This window comes from Cibotium barometz, chromosome 57 (genome assembly GCF_041138505.1).
Source record: "Cibotium barometz isolate CiBa-2024 chromosome 57, ASM4113850v1, whole genome shotgun sequence".
Taxonomy (NCBI): Eukaryota; Viridiplantae; Streptophyta; class Polypodiopsida; order Cyatheales; family Cibotiaceae; genus Cibotium; species Cibotium barometz.
The window spans coordinates 18,198,963-18,217,824 of NC_141102.1; positions in this window are offsets into that span (position 1 = coordinate 18,198,963).

The following is an 18,862-nucleotide window of genomic DNA, read 5'->3' on the forward strand; positions in this document are numbered from 1 at the left end:
GATGTATAGATGTAGGTGGGAATGGAGATGTGGATGTATACATGTAGATGTAGATGTATAGATGTAGGTGGGAATGGAGATGTGGATGTATACATGTAGATGTAGATGTATAGATGTAGATGTGGATGTGGAGGTGGGTGGATGCATGAAGATGTAGATGTATAGATGTAGATGAGAATGGAGATGTGGATGTATATATGTAGATGTAGATGTATAGATGTAGATGAGAATGGAGATGTGGATGTATGCATGTAGATGTAGGTGTATAGATGTAGATGTGGATGTAGAGGTGGATGTATGCATGTAGATGTAGATGTATGGAGGTGAATGTGAATGTGGATGTGGATGTATGCATAGGGATGTAGATGTATGCATGTAGATGTGAATGTACACATATAGTTGTGGATGTATGGATGTGAATATACGATTGTGATGTGAGGGAATATGAAGTGATGAGATGGAAATGATGTGATGGGATGAGTATACATATAAATGGAATATGGAATAAGTAATGTAGATTGATGAGTGATAATGTGGAAAAATGAAAGTTAAAATAGAAATTGTATTATAAACTGTTTGTAAATGCTGTCTGTAAATGATTGTTTTATGTCAAGAATGCTGGGGGGAGCATTTTGACCGTCTTGTGATTAAGGTCGTGATGAGAAAGTTGCAACTGCTGACGGGGAGTCAATGAAGGACGTCTCGCGTAGAAAGGTCGGCCGAGGTCTTGACCAGCCTCGGTGCGATTAAAATGGTGAGCTTCCGGTACGGTGGATGAGGGGCCAAGGAAGCGGCCTATGCGTGAAGCGCTAGGTTACCTGCGAAGGATCCTAGAGGGTGCTGACCATACGGTGCTCGGGCTCTGGGTCGCCTAGGATACCCACGCGTGCGTCGAGGAAGATATTGGAACAGAGTTGGAGTTGTTTTCTGAAATCGAGCATGGATCTGGTTGATTGACCTTGCTGGTCTTCAATGGATGAGTCCATGGCTCCTTATATGGATCTGTTGGTTGATCTTGCTGATCTTCAACGAGAGTCCATCATGTTAAGTGATTATATTGCCAAGTATTATGGGCTAGGAACTATCGAAACGGCTCCTGAGCGTTCTAGTTGCCAATGATGCCATAGATACTCTGATGAAGGAATGATGGGAAATTAAGAATCAATTGGATAAATTGGAAGATGGTGATCAATGATACTATGGTTTTATTAAAGGATTGTTTTAAACTGGTTGAATCTGGTTGAAAAAGGCAATTTCATATTGGGTGTGTGAGTGGTGTGACTAGTTTTATTTTGCATGAACATCCGGCTAGGGGGCCTTGGAACTCTTTTCCTTGGTACCCGGGACAAAACCTAACCAAATTTTTAATTGGATCCCATCACTACAGTGGTTGGGCGGTTGGCTAACCCATGGGATTGGATGGGGTTAGGCTGGACTGATGGATCCGTAAATCGAAACTCAAACTTTTGTTTTTTACGATAGAAAAAAAAAAATCCCGGACAGTAACTGTTCTATGGATAGGAATCAACGGCTGTGCCTCTTGAATGGGGAAAAAAGCGTTGATCCCAATGATCCAAGTGCAAGTTTCTTCCTTGAACTGACTAAGTATCTTATAGATGTAATCGGATCATCTCGATCAGAAATGATCTTGACTACGTTAGAGTAAAAAGTTATCCTGGTGGCATCGCCCGTGCTTTCCGGTAAAGGAAGTTTTTCCGGGTTCGGTTTTGGAATAACCGACGGATTAGTCTCTTATCCGGATATCCGTGGGCGAGGCCCCGAGTGTGGGACCCCTGTCCCGCGCGAGAAGCGCTACTTCCACTGCCAGTACCCTGAATCCGTTGCTCGGTGGGAACAGGGATCTTACATCTCTGACAGGCCTTGGAGTATTATGAATACTATAATAATCTTGGGTTGAACGGGCAGCGCACGCTGGTGTATAAGAAGTAGAGGGGAGCAGCCCATGGTGTGGTAGAAGTAGTATTCGCAGCTCTAATGCAAAAGAGCGCAGCTCATTGTGAGAAAGCTGCGTAGCTGTAATGTTTGTGTTTGCAGAGTGTGCGAGGGAGAGCTCAGCTCCAGTGTTCTCAAGGAGCTGCGCTGCACTCTCCATTGGTGTGTAGGAGGACTCTCAGAATTTCAAATGGGGGGACAGCGAGAGCTTGCCATTATAATGTTCTCGTAGAGGGAGAGCCCATGTGTGTAGAGAAGCTGCGTAGCTGTGCGTAGCAGATTGGGTAGGAGAGGCGCTGCACTCTTTCTTGGTGTATAGGAGGGGAGCTGTAGCCTTCAGAGTGAGTAAAAGGGAGAACTCGCCATTCTTATGCGCAGTACATGTGCGCAGCCAGGTGTGTATAAGAGATAGCTTGTATAGTCATTGTGATAGCGAGAGCTTGACTCTCTGATGCTCTCAGGGGGTGCGCAGCCCATGTGAGTAAGGAAGGTGCGTAGATATGCGTAGTTGTGCGTAGCAGAGTGTGTGAGAGAAGCGCTGCACTCTCCACGTGTGTAGAGGGAGAACTGCAGTCCACGTGTGCAGAGGAGGACTGCGTAGTTGTAAGGTTCTCAAAGAGCTGCAGCCCATGTGAGTAAGGGGATACGCGCAGCCATTGTGTGAGAAGGCGCCGTTTTCAAGGTGTGGAAGCCGTGTGGTATTTTCCTCATGAGTAAGAAGATGCTCTCTGTGTTTGAGAGAGAAAGGAGACGAGCTCGGTTTCTTTGAAGAGAAGTACCCTCAGGACAGCACACGGCACTCCAGTCTGGGAGGGGAGGAGAAGCTGCAACGCTACTTGTATGAATGAAGAGAAGGTACCACGCCTAAAGAGTGCGGCTCTCTGTCATGATGGCAGCCCATGCAATGTAAGTGACAGCTGGCCAGTTTTTTGTTCTCTTTTTTGTGAAATAACTCATATACATAGGAGGAATCACCAATTTCTGGCTTTGGAAAACCCATGCATATGATAACCAACTCTCTGATTTTGTGGAAAGCTCATGTGTATGAGAAAGACAGCCCTCTGGTTTTGCTTGAGAGAATATGTATGTATGGTGGTATGCTTCTTCAACAGACAGACTGAAGACCATAAAGTGATTGTGCCTCCTAGTCACACACTGTTTGCCAGGTTGGGAGAATTGAAGTTCCTTACTGATGTTGACTTTTCTTGGGAAACTCAAGTCTTGCATAAAGCTCATATTTGATGGAATGTAACCTTGTTTATGTCAAGTGGTTCTCTCACCATTTCTCTGTGATGATCATTTTGCTTACGGCCGTGAGCCTATTTCATAATAAGGGTGCACCCCTATATGCATATGTATCAATTGAGTAAAGGGTGACAGATGTTGATGTGCCCATCTCCCCTTGCATGTCTTGATCAAATGTATGTAGGCTTCTCCCCGTTGCTTGAAAAATTGAATGAGGGTAGAGACAAAGTCTCATGCTTGAGAGGTTAAATGTTGTGTCAGCTCATTGAGAAGTTGACTGGTGCCCCTTTTTCTTGATATTGGTGTGTACTCCGAACTGTGGAAAGGCATTGCTATAGAGGTGTTCCGTGTCTCTCCGCCTCCCTTCACAGTTTTTGGTGCCTCCACAGAGGATCGAACTCTGGACCTTCAGTTTACAAGACTGAAAGCATGTGCATGTGATTAATCTCAGTGAATGAATGCTGTACCAGGACAGTTGTGTGACAGATGCCTTCTAAAATTGTGCTATATTACCTTGATTTGACAGCCAACTGAGGTATGGGTTGCAGGCTGAAATTCTTGGGATTGGTGCCGTTTCACAGTTGATGTGTTGCCTAAAAATTCTGGTAGAATTGGGAAATTAGCCTGTCGTGCCTCTTGGGAGTTGGATGGCCACTCTCAATGGATAATCACAATGGACCTCAATTTACTCCCTTCCATTTTACCCAAAGAATTCAGATAAATGTTCATGTGGACAGAAAAATTTTCTTTCAACAGCGTATAGCATATATGTTTGGGCCAGAAAGACTGAGGGAAATATTGGAGTCTCCTTTGCCGGTGGTAATTCCCATGATTAACTATGCAAATTCGTTTGATGTGCATGTGTTCATCCTCTTCTAAACCTGAAGTGTTTTGAAGTTTTCTTCTGAGGATCGAGTTAGTAAAAGGTTTTGTTTTTGCATCTGTGTCAAAAGAGTTTTTTTTGGGTAACAATGGCTTTCCCTTATCCAGAGTTTCATGGAAAAAGTGATGAGAATGTGGAAGAGTTCTTAGAAAACATGGAAGTTGCATGTATAAGCAACCATATCCAGATACCCGCTCAAATGTTACGCCTTTTGCAAATCTGTTTGAAGGGTGATGCACGGAGCTGGTGTAAGGGTTATGAGGAGGAGTTGCAGAGGGCTGATCCACCTATGCCATTGACATGGGATAATGTCCGACAGGCTTTAACAGCACAGTTTGTGAAGGTGAAAGATCCAGACAAAGTTTGGCATGAAATACAAGAATTGAGACAAAGAAAAGCGGAGCCCATTGATGATTACATCAAGAAGTTTTCCATATTATGGGAGAGCTTGTGTCAAGCCTTGCAGCCACAAGTGCCCCCACCAGATATGATGAAGAAGGATCGGTTCTTGGTTGGCCTCAAGGAAAACCTGCGTTGGAGGGTAGAATTGAAGAAGCCAAGAACTTACGAGGATGCATTGGAGGTGGCAAGGAGCAAAGAGTGGAAGTTGAATAGACTAACTCAATTGGGAGTAAGCTCACTGCCTATGGTGTCAGAGATGAAGCAAATGGATTCCATGCAAAGTCGGGTTCCAGAGGAGGTTCATTCGACAGATGCGGTTTCAATAACTACTCAAGTTGCGCCAGCAATGGTCACTACTGCAGCACAAGATGATGAACTGAGGCAGGACTTGAGGCAAGTGGTTGATTTGATGAAGAATCTTAGCCTAAATATGTTAAGTAATGTGGGAAATAATCGAGGTCGTGTGAGACTTGCAAATCAGCCAGGAGGTGAAGGACAACCAAAGAATGGTTTTGGTGGACAAAATAACGGCAGGGGTTGGAGGCAGTTGCCCACATGCTATAACTGTGGAGAGCTTGGCCACATCAGCCCACAATGTGATAAACCACCAAGAATGGGTGGAGATATGTATCCATTGCCTGCACAGTTGCCGAACCGGTCAAATGATTATGGCATAGAGATTAAGGGTGAGGCAGGACCTAGTGGATTGACCAAGGAGGACAAGGGAAAGACAAAAGTGTTAAGTGTGGTCACCTTGGAGAAGGCAGCAATGTTGGAAGATACATTAGTAATGCCTATTGGGAAGAGAACTACAGAGGATAAAGAAGGAAGAAATGAAGCAGGTCCCAGTAGGAAAAAAGGGAAGAGTCATGAGGGAGAAGATGTGAAAGCTAAAAGGAAAAGGAGAGCTCGCCGAAAATTTCACGTCTCAGATTTTCCACTAGGGGAAGGGCAGGATAGCTATGACTTGAAACAGGACCTGAGCAGTAGGAAGGCAGACGTGACCTTTGGACAACTAGTGGAAATGATACCAAAGCTGAAGCGCCAATGGAAGAAACTAGTCAGCCCGCTGGGGAAGGAGCCCAACAGAGGGTCAGTAAGAGTGTTGGCCATTGATGAGTCTTCAGACATTTGTCCCATAGTAGATGTTTGGCACAAGAGGAAGAATCTTGGGCAGGGATACGTGGATGGTGGTGCACAAATTTGTGTAATCACTCAAACATGTGTAGAAAAGATGGGCCTGACAGTAGAAGGAGTCTTAGGATTCCGCATACGACTGGCAAACCATCAAAAGATCAAGTGTTTAGGGGTAGTGAAGAGCTTGGAAATCAAAGCCTATGCAGTCAAAACGGTAGTGGATTTTCATGTAATGCCAGCAGGATTAGGGGCTTATCCTATCATCCTTGGAAGGCCATGGCTACGCGCAGTGCGGGCCGTTCAAGATTGGAGACACGGAACAATCAGCTTATATGGGGAGAAAGGGGGCAAAAGATTATTTGACATGAGTAGCAGGAAACCACTAGATGAAGATTCTGAAGAAGGGGAGAATTCAAGTAGTGAAGAGTCTTCCACTGAATCAGATGGGGACAGTGGCACCACCACTAGTAGTGAGGGAGAGGTAAATGTGGCATTTCTGATGGTGGACAGGGTCTTTGAACAGACCAGCATAGTCGCATCCATGAAAGGGATTGAAGATGAGTCCAAGGGCCCATATGAGGTGATTGAAGAGCTAATGCAACCCTAGGTGAAGCCACACGAGAAACACGAATTGATGGCCAGGATGATTAGCACAGATCTCTCAGTCATGGAGAAGGAGAAGTATTTAAAGATGTTGTCAACATATCCAGATTTATTCATCACATCTTATGAAGAAGTTCGGGGCTTCAAAGGGGAAGATTTGCACATAGAGCTAAAGGAAGGAGCCAAGCCAGTACGTCAAAGATTAAGGAGAATGGGTCCAGAACAGATGAAGGCTTTGCGAGAAGAGGTGGACAAACTACTAAAGGCTGGTTTTATATGCCCTGTGGAGACAACAAAGTGGGTAAGCCCAGTCGTGGTCACTCCAAAAAAGGACGGAAAATGGAGGGTTTGTGTGGATTTCAAACCTTTGAATGCAGCTACAAAGAAGGATCCATACCCACTACCTTTCATTGATCAAATCCTGGATTCAGTAGCGGGTCATGAAAGATACAGTGTGTGTGATGGGTTTTCAGGCTATTTCCAGTTGAAGATTGCTCCAGAGGATCAGAAGAAAACTACTTTCATTACGCCATGGGGCTGCTTTTGCTATACAGTACTACCATTTGGGCTAACAAATGGTCCAGCTCACTATCAAAAGAGAGCAAATTGGGCACTTCTGCCATTCATTGGAAAATGTGTACAGGATTTCATTGATGATTTTTGTGTCTACAGCACACGCATGGATCACTGTGAGAAGCTGGAGATGGTGCTGGAACGATATAATGATTGTGGTGGCCAACTCAATCCCAAGAAGTGTTTCTTTGCAACACCAAGGGTAAAATTGTTAGGTCATATGGTGTCAGAAAATGGCATTGAGGCTGATCCAGACAAGGTCAAGGCAATCATGCTTCTTCCTTCTCCAGAGTCTACAAAACAGTTGGCAACATTCATTCAGAAGGTAAAGTACATGTCAAGATTCATTTCATTGTCCTCACAGCTTTTATATCCATTACAACAGGTGGCAAAGCACGATCCCTTGCAATGGGATGACAAGTGTGAAGAGGAGTTTCGGAGAGTCAAAGAAGTCTTGGGGGAGATGACAGCGGTACAGGCTCCAAATTGGGAACAGGTTTTATATGTGAATCCTTCAGTAGGAGAGGATGCTATTGGTGCTATGTTGCTGCAAAAAGGGAAGGGGAGCCAATATATGCACCCCGTCTATTGTGCTAGTAGGGTAAAGTCAGTAGCAGAGAGGGGATTGTCAGAAATAGAGTTGGTGATGGTAAGTGTGGTGTTTGCTTGCCGACGGTTTCGCCAATATCTTTTGACAAAGCCATTTGTATTCCTAACTAGTTACACATTCTTGCCTCAGCTCATCAATGGTGTAAACATGTCTAAGGCAGTGAAAAAGTGGGTGATTGAATTGCAGGAGTTTGAGTTCTCTTTTTTGGTGGAAGAAAGCAACAGAGCTACTTTGGCAGACTTGTTAACTTATAAGGAAAACCCTCTACTTGTCAAAGAGGAAAGTGTTAGGAAGGTAGAAAGTGTGGCAGAAGTAAGCAATGCTCATGTTTTGTTCTTTGATGGTTCATACAGGAAGAGCCATGATGCAGCTTTGGGTGGTATAGCTCTTTATGACCAGCAAGGTAAGCTGGTTTGTAAAAAGGGATTCAAAGTTGATGCTCATACTAACAATGAAGCAGAGTATTCTACATTGGAAGCAGGGCTAAACATTTGCATTAAGCATGGTGTAAAGAGACTATGCATAAGAGGAGATTCTCTACTGGTGGTAAAGCAAATACTAGGAGTATGGAAGAGCAAAAACCCTGCACTGAGGAACAAGTGTTTCAAGATCAAGAGCTTGTTGAAGGAGTTTGAAGCATGGGGCATTCGGCATGTGGAACGTTCTCTTAATACAGAAGCACATGAAGCAGCACAGGGAATGATCGGCGAGCTATATGTGTTAAAAGCAGATCTGCCACTTTATCGGGGTCGTGAAAGTCTGACACTGGAAGAAGAGTTTTTGTTGACAGGAGTCATTCCCCAGGACATTGAGAAGGCAAAGAAATATGGGTTTGTACGCAGAGCTTGCAAATACAAGCTCATTGGCGACACCTTATACATGCAAGGGGCTGACTTGGTGTTAAGGCGTGTACCATGGAAGGAAGAGCTGTACAGAGTGCTTGAGGAGAATCATGAAGGAGCGTGCGGTGGCCACTTTGCATTTAAAATCACATTGCATAAAATCTTACAGGAGGGTTACATATGGCCAAGTATACAAAAAGATGTGCATCACTGGTGTAGCTCATTTAAAAGGTGCCAGGCATTTGGAAAACGAGTTTTAAAACCAGAGTTGCGCAAGACAATCTTGGCCTTTGACATTTTTGAGAAGTGGGGAATTGATGCAGTAGGACCTTTACCCATTACCAGCAGGGGGAAGAGTTATATTTTGACAGCTGTAGATTATCTTTCCAGGTGGGTAGAAGCTAGAGCAGTGAAGCAAATTACGGCAAGAGATGTTGCAAAGTTTGTTTATGAAGACATCTGCTGTAAATTTGGGGTGCCCTTGGAGCTTCTTTCTGATCAAGGGCCTGGTTTTAGAGCTGACTTGCTAGAATACTTGTGTGCCAAAATGCGGATTAAGCATAATTTTACTACTCCTTATTACCCGCAGTGCAACGGTTTGAATGAAAGATTCAATGGTGAACTTGTACACATTCTTGCAAAGGTGACATAACATCAGGGCAAGAATTGGGATCTGGAGCTGTTCAGTGCTTTATGGGCTTATCGTACATCGGTAAAGACAAGCACAGGTTTCACACCTTTTCACTTAGTGTATGGCAAAGAAGCTTTATTACCTGTGGAAATTGAATTGCCTACAGTTAAAATGTTAGAAAAGCTGCTAGGGCCATCTAGCAACACATTTAAAGAGAAACTCTTACAGTTACAAGAGGTTCAGCTGGACAGGATGAGTGCCTTGGAACATTATGAGAAGATGCAAAATAGGGCATTGACAAAGATAAATGAAAAGATTAAGAAGAAGGGTATTGAGGAAGGTGATTTGGTGCTACGCTATAATAGTAAGCTGGATAAAACCTTTCAAAAGAAGTTCCAAGTAAAATGGGAGGGGCCCTTCAGAGTAATGAATTGCTTTGCTAATGGCACATATCAACTGGATGACCTTGATGGGACCCCACATGTATCAAGGGTGAATCTTCTACGTCTCAAGTTATATCATGCACGACTGATGATGGTAGACAAGGATGAAAGAATTGAAGAAGTGAAAAACAGTGTCTTTGAGAACATGGCAATATCAGATACATTGAATCTCACGACACTGTTTTCTGCTGACCATGAATGATCTAGCAGGCTAGGGGATGGGCAAACTATGTTAGGTATTTTTTGGTAATATTTTCTTGGCATATGTACACACTCACGGATGGCATTTACAAATAAAGGATGTCCATCTCCAAGGGCCAAGGGGGGTATAAGGCCACATGTGAACGGATCCAACAGAAATATGCAATGTGTACAGTTAGTTATTGGTTTACCTGGATAAGTAATAAATGGAAGAAGTGAGAGATGAGAATCAGTTTCACAAGACAGGTTTTAGCACTATCATGTATGGACAAGGTTGTTGACAAATAATGTGAGCATGCAAAGCATTATTTTTTTTAAAAAGCTGGATAGGGACCCGTTAGAGGAGGTCAGCTACAGTACCGGTTCTTGGCATTTCATGGGAAACAAAGGTATGTGAGGTGCAAAGTCTTCCTTGAATGAAAGAGTCACCTTGGGATTTAATACAAGGCTTGCTAAAAATAGAAGGTGGCCTTGGATTGCCTTAAAAAATTCTTCAATTTGCCTCATTTTCAAAAAGGCGCCGTGTGGAGGTGGGGGAGCTCTCTGACAGGCCTTGGAGTATTATGAATACTATAATAATCTTGGGTTGAACGGGCAGCGCACGCTGGTGTATAAGAAGTAGAGGGGAGCAGCCCATGGTGTGGTAGAAGTAGTATTCGCAGCTCTAATGCAAAAGAGCGCAGCTCATTGTGAGAAAGCTGCGTAGCTGTAATGTTTGTGTTTGCAGAGTGTGCGAGGGAGAGCTCAGCTCCAGTGTTCTCAAGGAGCTGCGCTGCACTCTCCATTGGTGTGTAGGAGGACTCTCAGAATTTCAAATGGGGGGACAGCGAGAGCTTGCCATTATAATGTTCTCGTAGAGGGAGAGCCCATGTGTGTAGAGAAGCTGCGTAGCTGTGCGTAGCAGATTGGGTAGGAGAGGCGCTGCACTCTTTCTTGGTGTATAGGAGGGGAGCTGTAGCCTTCAGAGTGAGTAAAAGGGAGAACTCGCCATTCTTATGCGCAGTACATGTGCGCAGCCAGGTGTGTATAAGAGATAGCTTGTATAGTCATTGTGATAGCGAGAGCTTGACTCTCTGATGCTCTCAGGGGGTGCGCAGCCCATGTGAGTAAGGAAGGTGCGTAGATATGCGTAGCTGTGCGTAGCAGAGTGTGTGAGAGAAGCGCTGCACTCTCCACGTGTGTAGAGGGAGAACTGCAGTCCACGTGTGCAGAGGAGGACTGCGTAGTTGTAAGGCTCTCAAAGAGCTGCAGCCCATGTGAGTAAAGGGATACGCGTAACCATTGTGTGAGAAGGCGCCGTTTTCAAGGTGTGGAAGCCGTGTGTTATTTTCCTCATGAGTAAGAAGATGCTCTCTGTGTTTGAGAGAGAAAGGAGACGAGCTCGGTTTCTTTGAAGAGAAGTACCCTCAGGACAGCACACGGCACTCCAGTCTGGGAGGGGAGGAGAAGCTGCAACGCTACTTGTATGAATGAAGAGAAGGTACCATGCCTAAAGAGTGCGGCTCTCTGTCATGATGGCAGCCCATGCAATGTAAGTGACAGCTGGCCAGTTTTTTGTTCTCTTTTTTGTGAAATAACTCATATACATAGGAGGAATCACCAATTTCTGGCTTTGGAAAACCCATGCATATGATAACCAACTCTCTGATTTTGTGGAAAGCTCATGTGTATGAGAAAGACAGCCCTCTGGTTTTGCTTGAGAGAATATGTATGTATGGTGGTATGCTTCTTCAACAGACAGACTGAAGACCATAAAGTGATTGTGTCTCCTAGTCACACACTGTTTGCCAGGTTGGGAGAATTGAAGTTCCTTACTGATGTTGACTTTTCTTGGGAAACTGAAGTCTTGCATAAAGCTCATATTTGATGGAATGTAACCTTGTTTATGTCAAGTGGTTCTCTCACCATTTCTCTCTGATGATCATTTTGCTTACGGCCGTGAGCCTATTTCATAATAAGGGTGCACCCCTATATGCATATGTATCAATTGAGTAAAGGGTGACAGATGTTGATGTGCCCATCTCCCCTTGCATGTCTTGATCAAATGTATGTAGGCTTCTCCCCGTTGCTTGAAAAATTGAATGAGGGTAGAGACAAAGTCTCATGCTTGAGAGGTTAAATGTTGTGTCAGCTCATTGAGAAGTTGACTGGTGCGCCTTTTTCTTGATATTGGTGTGTACTCCGAACTGTGGAAAGGCATTGCTATAGAGGTGTTCCGTGTCTCTCCGCCTCCCTTCACACCGCCAGTGGATATGTATCTTGGGCATGTATGTGTGCACGAGCTCTCTCAAGCGGCGACGAAAAAGTGCCCCACCGTCTACATACTGCACTCGCCCACTCTGATCCACCTGAATGCTAATGGGCATCGTGCCCGATAGCATGCGAAGCTCCGAGGTGGCAGGTGGAGGTGCAGAAGGAGGCATACATGGTGAAGAGACTGGTGATGGTGATGGCTGACTACTACTACTACTGCACAAAAAACACATATAATTTTTAAGATTCATTTTGGATGGTTTCATGAAAATTACACCTAGACATGGAGTAGATTAATGCATACCTCGAACGGCGGCACCTCTGTGCCAAGGGAGTGCCCTCGGCCTGTGTCAAAACACTGGGGCCCGGCGTCTGCTGCACCTGCGTCTGCACCAAAAGCGTCTGCACGGGTTGGGGTGTGCCGCTACCTCCGGGAATAAGGTCCCTCCAAGAGCCCTCCCCAAAGGCTTCTAGCCGTACTAGTGTCGAGAGGTGAGTGATGATTAACTCAAGCTGGGGTACAGTCATGGCAGCGTACTCAATCATATCCTCCTGGATGGACTCTCTGTCTACCGCCATTTGTCTCAAGATCCTCTTGATGACCATCAAGAGGGGAGCCTTTTCTTGCTTAGCCATAGCTATTTCAAGGAAAAAAAATTGTAGTCAACTCATGAGAAAGACAGAGCCAATAGAGATCATGCGTAAAGGACAACACAGTTATGTGCTTGGGCAAGAACTAAGGAAGTGCTGAAAAAGCAAGCAAGTACACGTCAACTTTTTCTCGGAGGAAAAGTCGTGAAACTAAGGTGCACATAGGCCAGCCAAAAGCTACTCTGCCCCCAGAAGTGATGCGTGGACTGCCCCTTTTATGTTCCCCTGCTACTCTCGCGTTTATTTACAATATGCTCTAAAAATAACAAGCATGTATTCTAAAAAAAACGTAGCTCTTTAGATCCCCAGCTGCCATGGTTGAGCCTGATGATCATCATGTACATGATGTACATAGACTTCATGTTTACCATGTCCAAGAAGTACATGGTCTTCTTCCTCGCGCTCCAACACTATAGCTGCTCTAGGTTCCAATTGTGCAAGATGCACCATGTGTACATGCTCTCTCTCAGTTCCATGTGTGCTGGCCCTTCATCTTGTATAAAAGATGTCACCAACCTGTATTAATCAAATTTGATACATACATTAAGGACAATTACCAGAAGAACCATGGATGGACACCAAAAGCTCCTAATGTGACATGTAAAGGTCTTCGACCGTAGTAATCACAACCTTAGTCTAACTAAACTGCACTTAATGATGTTTAAGAGATAGACAAATATGTGTCAATGCAATGCAGCTATATTATATAATGAATGCGGTTACAAGGAGATCGAAATGGATCTATACTGCTGAATATGCTGCCTATATGCTGAATATTCTGATATGATGAATGAACTGCTGTCCACTATCTTTCCCTTGTCTCCTGGGAAGGAAACGCTGAAGGGATGCTTTGGAACAGATGCTATGCTGACCTAATGATGAAACGCAGATGTGCTCCTGTTACCTAGGAAGGAAACGCTGAGGAGAATAGATGCGTTTGCTGAAGATGAAGTACTGAATGCTGATGATGATGCGTTGCTGAATGTGTTGATGCGTTGGCTGGATATGCTGCTCCCAAAGCTTCCTGGAGGAGATGCATTGGAGAACACCCTGCTGAATGCTACTATCTGAGATGCGTTGGGATGCGCTGATGACAGATGATGATGATGTGCTGAACTGAATGCTGAGGTCTCTATATATATGGGTGAGGGGGGCTGGTCGGCCAGCCTGGCTGCAGTCGGCCAGATGCAAAAGTCCACGACTGAATATATTATGCCAAAAATAGCATAAATGCTGGTCGGCTGAAGTAGCATCCTGTCGGCTGATGTAAACAAGCTGTCGGCTACCTCCACAAGCCCTAAATGCTGGCCTATATGGCTAATCTGATGCTACCATGCTGAATCCAACTCATACCATGTGGTACAGGCTGAAAACATTCATTTAAATGCCTGAATAATGCCTGATAAGTCCTGATGATACTTATGATGCAAAAATGATGCCATGTCACTGTACACCTGAATGGTGTGCACGTGACATTCCCCGCTGCTAAACTGTTGCTGGGTGATATACCTGGCAACCTTCGACTCCTCTGTGATCCTTCTCCTCCGAACCACTGCCCCCTTTTGTCTTCTACTACCGGGACTGAGGTCGTCTGCAGGAGTGAATTCCTTCGAGCCAAGACTCTATGTACTGCGGGAACTGAATGGCAAATGCTGCTAAACTGCCTGGAAATACCTGAGTCACCCTTGACCTGTCTCTGGAAACCTTTCATCTACCATTTCTGTCGTTCCTGAAGCTCTGAACCTCCTAAGGCGATGTTGGAGCAAACTTCCGTCTTCTGTGGAAGAGAAACCCCGTGCATCAAGTTGAAGCCCAGAACTTATGTCCTCCTTTGATGATGGATGTCATTCTTCCCCAGAGAGTTCATGGGCAACATGTATGCCTTGCAGATGCAAGATGGACTGCTAAGATGACTGCTAAGATATCTGCTATGCAAGCCATGTGCAACCCTATATGCTGTGCACGAATGTAGATGGATGGGTTACTGATGCATACCTAAGGGAAAATCCCTAAGGGTGGCCTGCAAGATTTTGAGAACTGGGTTTAACTGTGCAGAAGCGATAAAAATGATGTCTGACTGAATGACTGATGAACTGAACGTGCTCTAAGGCTGGTTACCCTGTAACGCTCTGATACCAATGTGACATGTAAAGGTCTTCGACCGTAGTAATCACAACCTTAGTCTAACTAAATTGCACTTAATGATGTTTAAGAGATAGACAAATATGTGTCAATGCAATGCAGCTATATTATATGATGAATGCGGTTACAATGAGATCCAAAGGGATCTATACTGCTGAATATGCTGCCTATATGCTGAATATTCTGATATGATGAATGAACTGCTTTCCACTATCTTTCCCTTGTCTCTTGGGAAGGAAACGCTGAAGGGATGCTTTGGAACAGATGCTATGCTGACCTGATGATGAAACGCAGATGTGCTCCTGTTACCTGGGAAGGAAACGCTGAGGAGAATAGATGCGTTTGCTGAAGATGAAGTACTGAATGCTAATGATGATGCGTTGCTGAATGTGCTGATGCGTTGGCTGGATATGCTGCTCCCAAAGCTTCCTAGAGGAGATGCGTTGGAGAACACCCTGCTGAATGCTGCTATCTGAGATGCGTTGAGATGCGTTGATGACAGATGATGATGATGTGCTGAACTGAATGCTGAGGTCTCTATATATATGGGTGAGGGGGGCTAGTCGGCCAGCCTGGCTGCAGTCGGCCAGATGCAAAAGCCCACGACTGAATATATTATGCCAAAAATAGCATAAATGCTGGTCGGCTGAAGTAGCATCCTGTCGGCTGATGTAAACATGCTGTCGGCTGCCTCCACAAGCCCTAAATGCTGGTCTATATGGCTAATGTGATGCTACCATGCTGAATCCAACTCATACCATGTGTTACATGCTGAAAACATTCATTTAAATGCCTGAAAAATGCCTGATAAATCCTGATGATACTTATGACGCTAAAATGATGCCATGTCACTGTACACCTGAATTGTGTGCACGTGACACCTAAGCTATTTAGTGAGAGGTAGTCCTAAAGATATTGTAAGGCTCTGATATGAGCATAAGTACAGCGAGATGGTATGGCTACAAGTAGCTAGTGAAGGATAGATAAGTTTAATACCAGCCAGCTGTGGATTGCTATGGATTAACTCCTCGCAGCTTGCTGTGGATTAACTCTTCTACAATTTCCTAAGTATGGAAACCTAAAGGCCACTAGGGCAGCCCATGTCCCTAAGGCATATGATAGAGACAGAGAGAGAGAGAGAGAGCATAAGGGCTGGGGGTGCGTGTTAGAGCTAGATCTAGCCTACAAAGGAAATCACACACCAAAACTGGCTAAGGTCATTTATATCAGCAGAAAGGCATATGCCAAAAGTGAATCGCAGCTCTAAAAGTGAGGAGAAAGGCTCCTTTTGCTTAGTGCAAAAGGAAGGAGGCCAGCCAAGCTGAGAATCGCCTTTAGACATTAGACACCCCCCCGGCCGGTCCCCTAGAGCCGTGCCCTCACGCCCCCCCCCCGGGCCGACCCCCCGGGGAGCCGTGCCCGAACACCCCCCGGCCAGCCCCCCGAAGCCGTGCCCAAACACCCTCCCCGGCTGTTCCCCCGCCGGAGCCGTGCCCGAACACCCCCCGGCCCCTGGAGCCGTGCCCTCACGCCCCCCGGCCCCCGCGGTGCCGTGACCGAACACCTTCCCTCGGCCCCCGTAGTGCCGTGCCTGAACACGCTCCCCGGCCCCCACGGCGTCGTGCCCGAACACCCCCCGCCGGCCCCCGCAGTGCCGTGCCCTGAACACCCTCCCCCGGCCCCCACGGTGGAGCCGAGCCGTGCCGTCACCCCGGTGAGCCCGAACACCCTCCCCCGCCCCCGCGGTGCCGTGCTCGACCACCCTCCCCGGCCCCCGTGGTGCCATGCCCGAACACCCCCCGGAGTCGTGCCCTCACCCCCCCTCGGCCGGCCCCCCCGGAGCCGTGCCCCCCCGTGCCATCACACCCCGGTGTCGTGCCCTCACGCCCCCTCGACCGGCCCCCCTGAGCCGTGCCGTCATGCCCCCGGCCCCTGCGGTACCGTGCCCGAACCCGGCCCCCACCGGAGCCGTGCCCTCACGCCCCCCACCCCCCCGCGGTGCCGTGCCGTCGCGCCCCCCCTCGTGCCGCGCGGTGCCGTCATGCCCCACAGCCCCCCCCGGGGGTGCCGTGCCGTCACGCCCCGCAGCCCCCCCTCCTCGTGTCGCGCGGTGCCGTCACACCCCGCAGCCCCCCTGGGCCGTGCCGTCGTGCCCCCACAGCCCGCCCCTGCCGGTGGTGCCGTGCCGTCATGCCCCGCAGCCCGCAGCCCCCCACCGACGGTGCCGTGCTGTCGCCCCCCCGCAGCCCCCCCCGGGCCGTGCCATCACGCCCCCGCCGGCAGCCCCCCCTCATGCCGCGCGGTGCCGTCATGCCTACCCCACAGCCCGCAGTAATCATGAGAATCGGGTTTAACTATGTGGAAGCAATTAACATGATGTCTGACTGAAAGACTGATGGAATGAACATGATCTAAGGCTGGTTACCATGTAACACTCTGATACCAATGTGACATGTGAGGCTTCGACCGTAGTAATCACAACCTTAGTCTAACTAGATCAACCTCAATATGAAGACTCAAATCTGTATATTGTTGAGCATGCAGTAAATACCATCTATCCAAGCGAGCCCAGTAGTTAGTAAAGGCATTATGATGATAGGTGTAGCCCACTATTCCAGTGTGCATGGCTGTCCATAAATCTTGTGCATGGGTAAGTAACTCCTCCCATGATCGCTTTTCAGAAGGGATCATATGAGATCTATGAGTAGTGTTGTCTGATGGCATGAAATCCTTTGAGCCAAGACTCTATATACTGCGGGAACTGAACGGCAAATGCTGGTAAAACTGCTTGGAAATACTTGAGTCACCCCTGACCTGCCTATGGAAACCTTTCACCTACCATCTCCGTCGTTCCTGAAGCTCTGAACCTCCTCAGGTGATGTTGGAGCAAACTTCCATCTTCTGTGGAAGAGAAACCCCCTGCTGCTGCCAGTTGAAGCCCAAAACTTATGTCCTCCTTTGATGATGGATGTCATTCTTTCCCAGAGAGTTCATGGGCAAACATGTATGCCTTGCAGATGCAAGATGGACTGCTAAGATGACTACTAAGATATCTGCTATGCAAACCATGTGCAACCCTATATGCTGTGCAAGAATGCAGATGGATGGGTTACTAATGCATACCTAAGGGAAATTCCCTACGGGTGGCCTGCAAGATTTTGAGAACTGGGTTTAACTGTGCGGAAGCAATTAACATGATGTGTGACTGAATGACTGATGGAATGAACATGATCTAAGGCTGGTTGCCCTGTAACGCTCTGATACCAATGTGGCATGTGAGGCTTCGACTGTAGAAATCACAACCTTGGTCTAACTAAACTGCACTTAATGATGTTTAAGAGATAGACAAATATGTGTCAATGCAATGCAGCTATATTAGATGATGAATGCAGTTACAATGAGATCCAAAGGGATGTATGCTGTCCTAGATGATGTCTACCCCTGGAAGAGAGGGAAACATGCTGAATAATGATGAAGAATGGCTGAAAGATGGCTGTCCTGGCTCCAATGCTGAGTTCCACCACTTGTATGCTGGTATCCCTCTATGTAGGAGTTGGGAAGATGGCTGAATATGCTGATGCGTGGATGCGTTGCTGTTCCCAGCCCTCTTGGTGTAGAAACGCTGAAGGAACACACTGTTGGATGCTGAACTGTATCCCCCTTTGCTCCTAGGAAGGAAAACGCTGAAAAGATCCAGATGTCTATGCTGAAATGATGCGTTTCTTTATATATGGGGAATTGGTGCTGGTCGGCCAGCTTGGCTGCAGCACTCGGCCAGCTCTGAATATGCTCATGATTGCCATTTAAATGCCATAAATGCTTTAAAGGCTGGTCGGTTGACTTGAATGCTGTCGGCTGCCTCTACAAGCCCCAATGCTTTTGTCTAGATGGTTAATATGATGCTACAATGCTGAATCCAACCCATGCCATGTGGTACATGCTGAAAACATTCATTTAAATGTCCATAAAATGCCTGATAAATCCTGATTAAATTCCTAATGATGCCATGCCATAAAATAATGCCATGTCACTGTACACCTGAATGGTGTGCACATGACATTCCCCGCTGCTAGACTGTTGCTGGGTGGTATACCTGGCAACCTTCAACTCCTCTGTGATCCTTCGCCTCCGAACTGCTGCCCCCTTCTATTTTCTGCTGTCGGGACTGAGGTCGTTTGCAGGAGTGAAATCCTTTGAGCCAAGACTCTATATACTGCGGGACTTGAATGGCAAATGCTGCTAAAACTGCTTGGAAATACCTGAGTCACCCGTGACCTGCTTGTGGAAACCTTT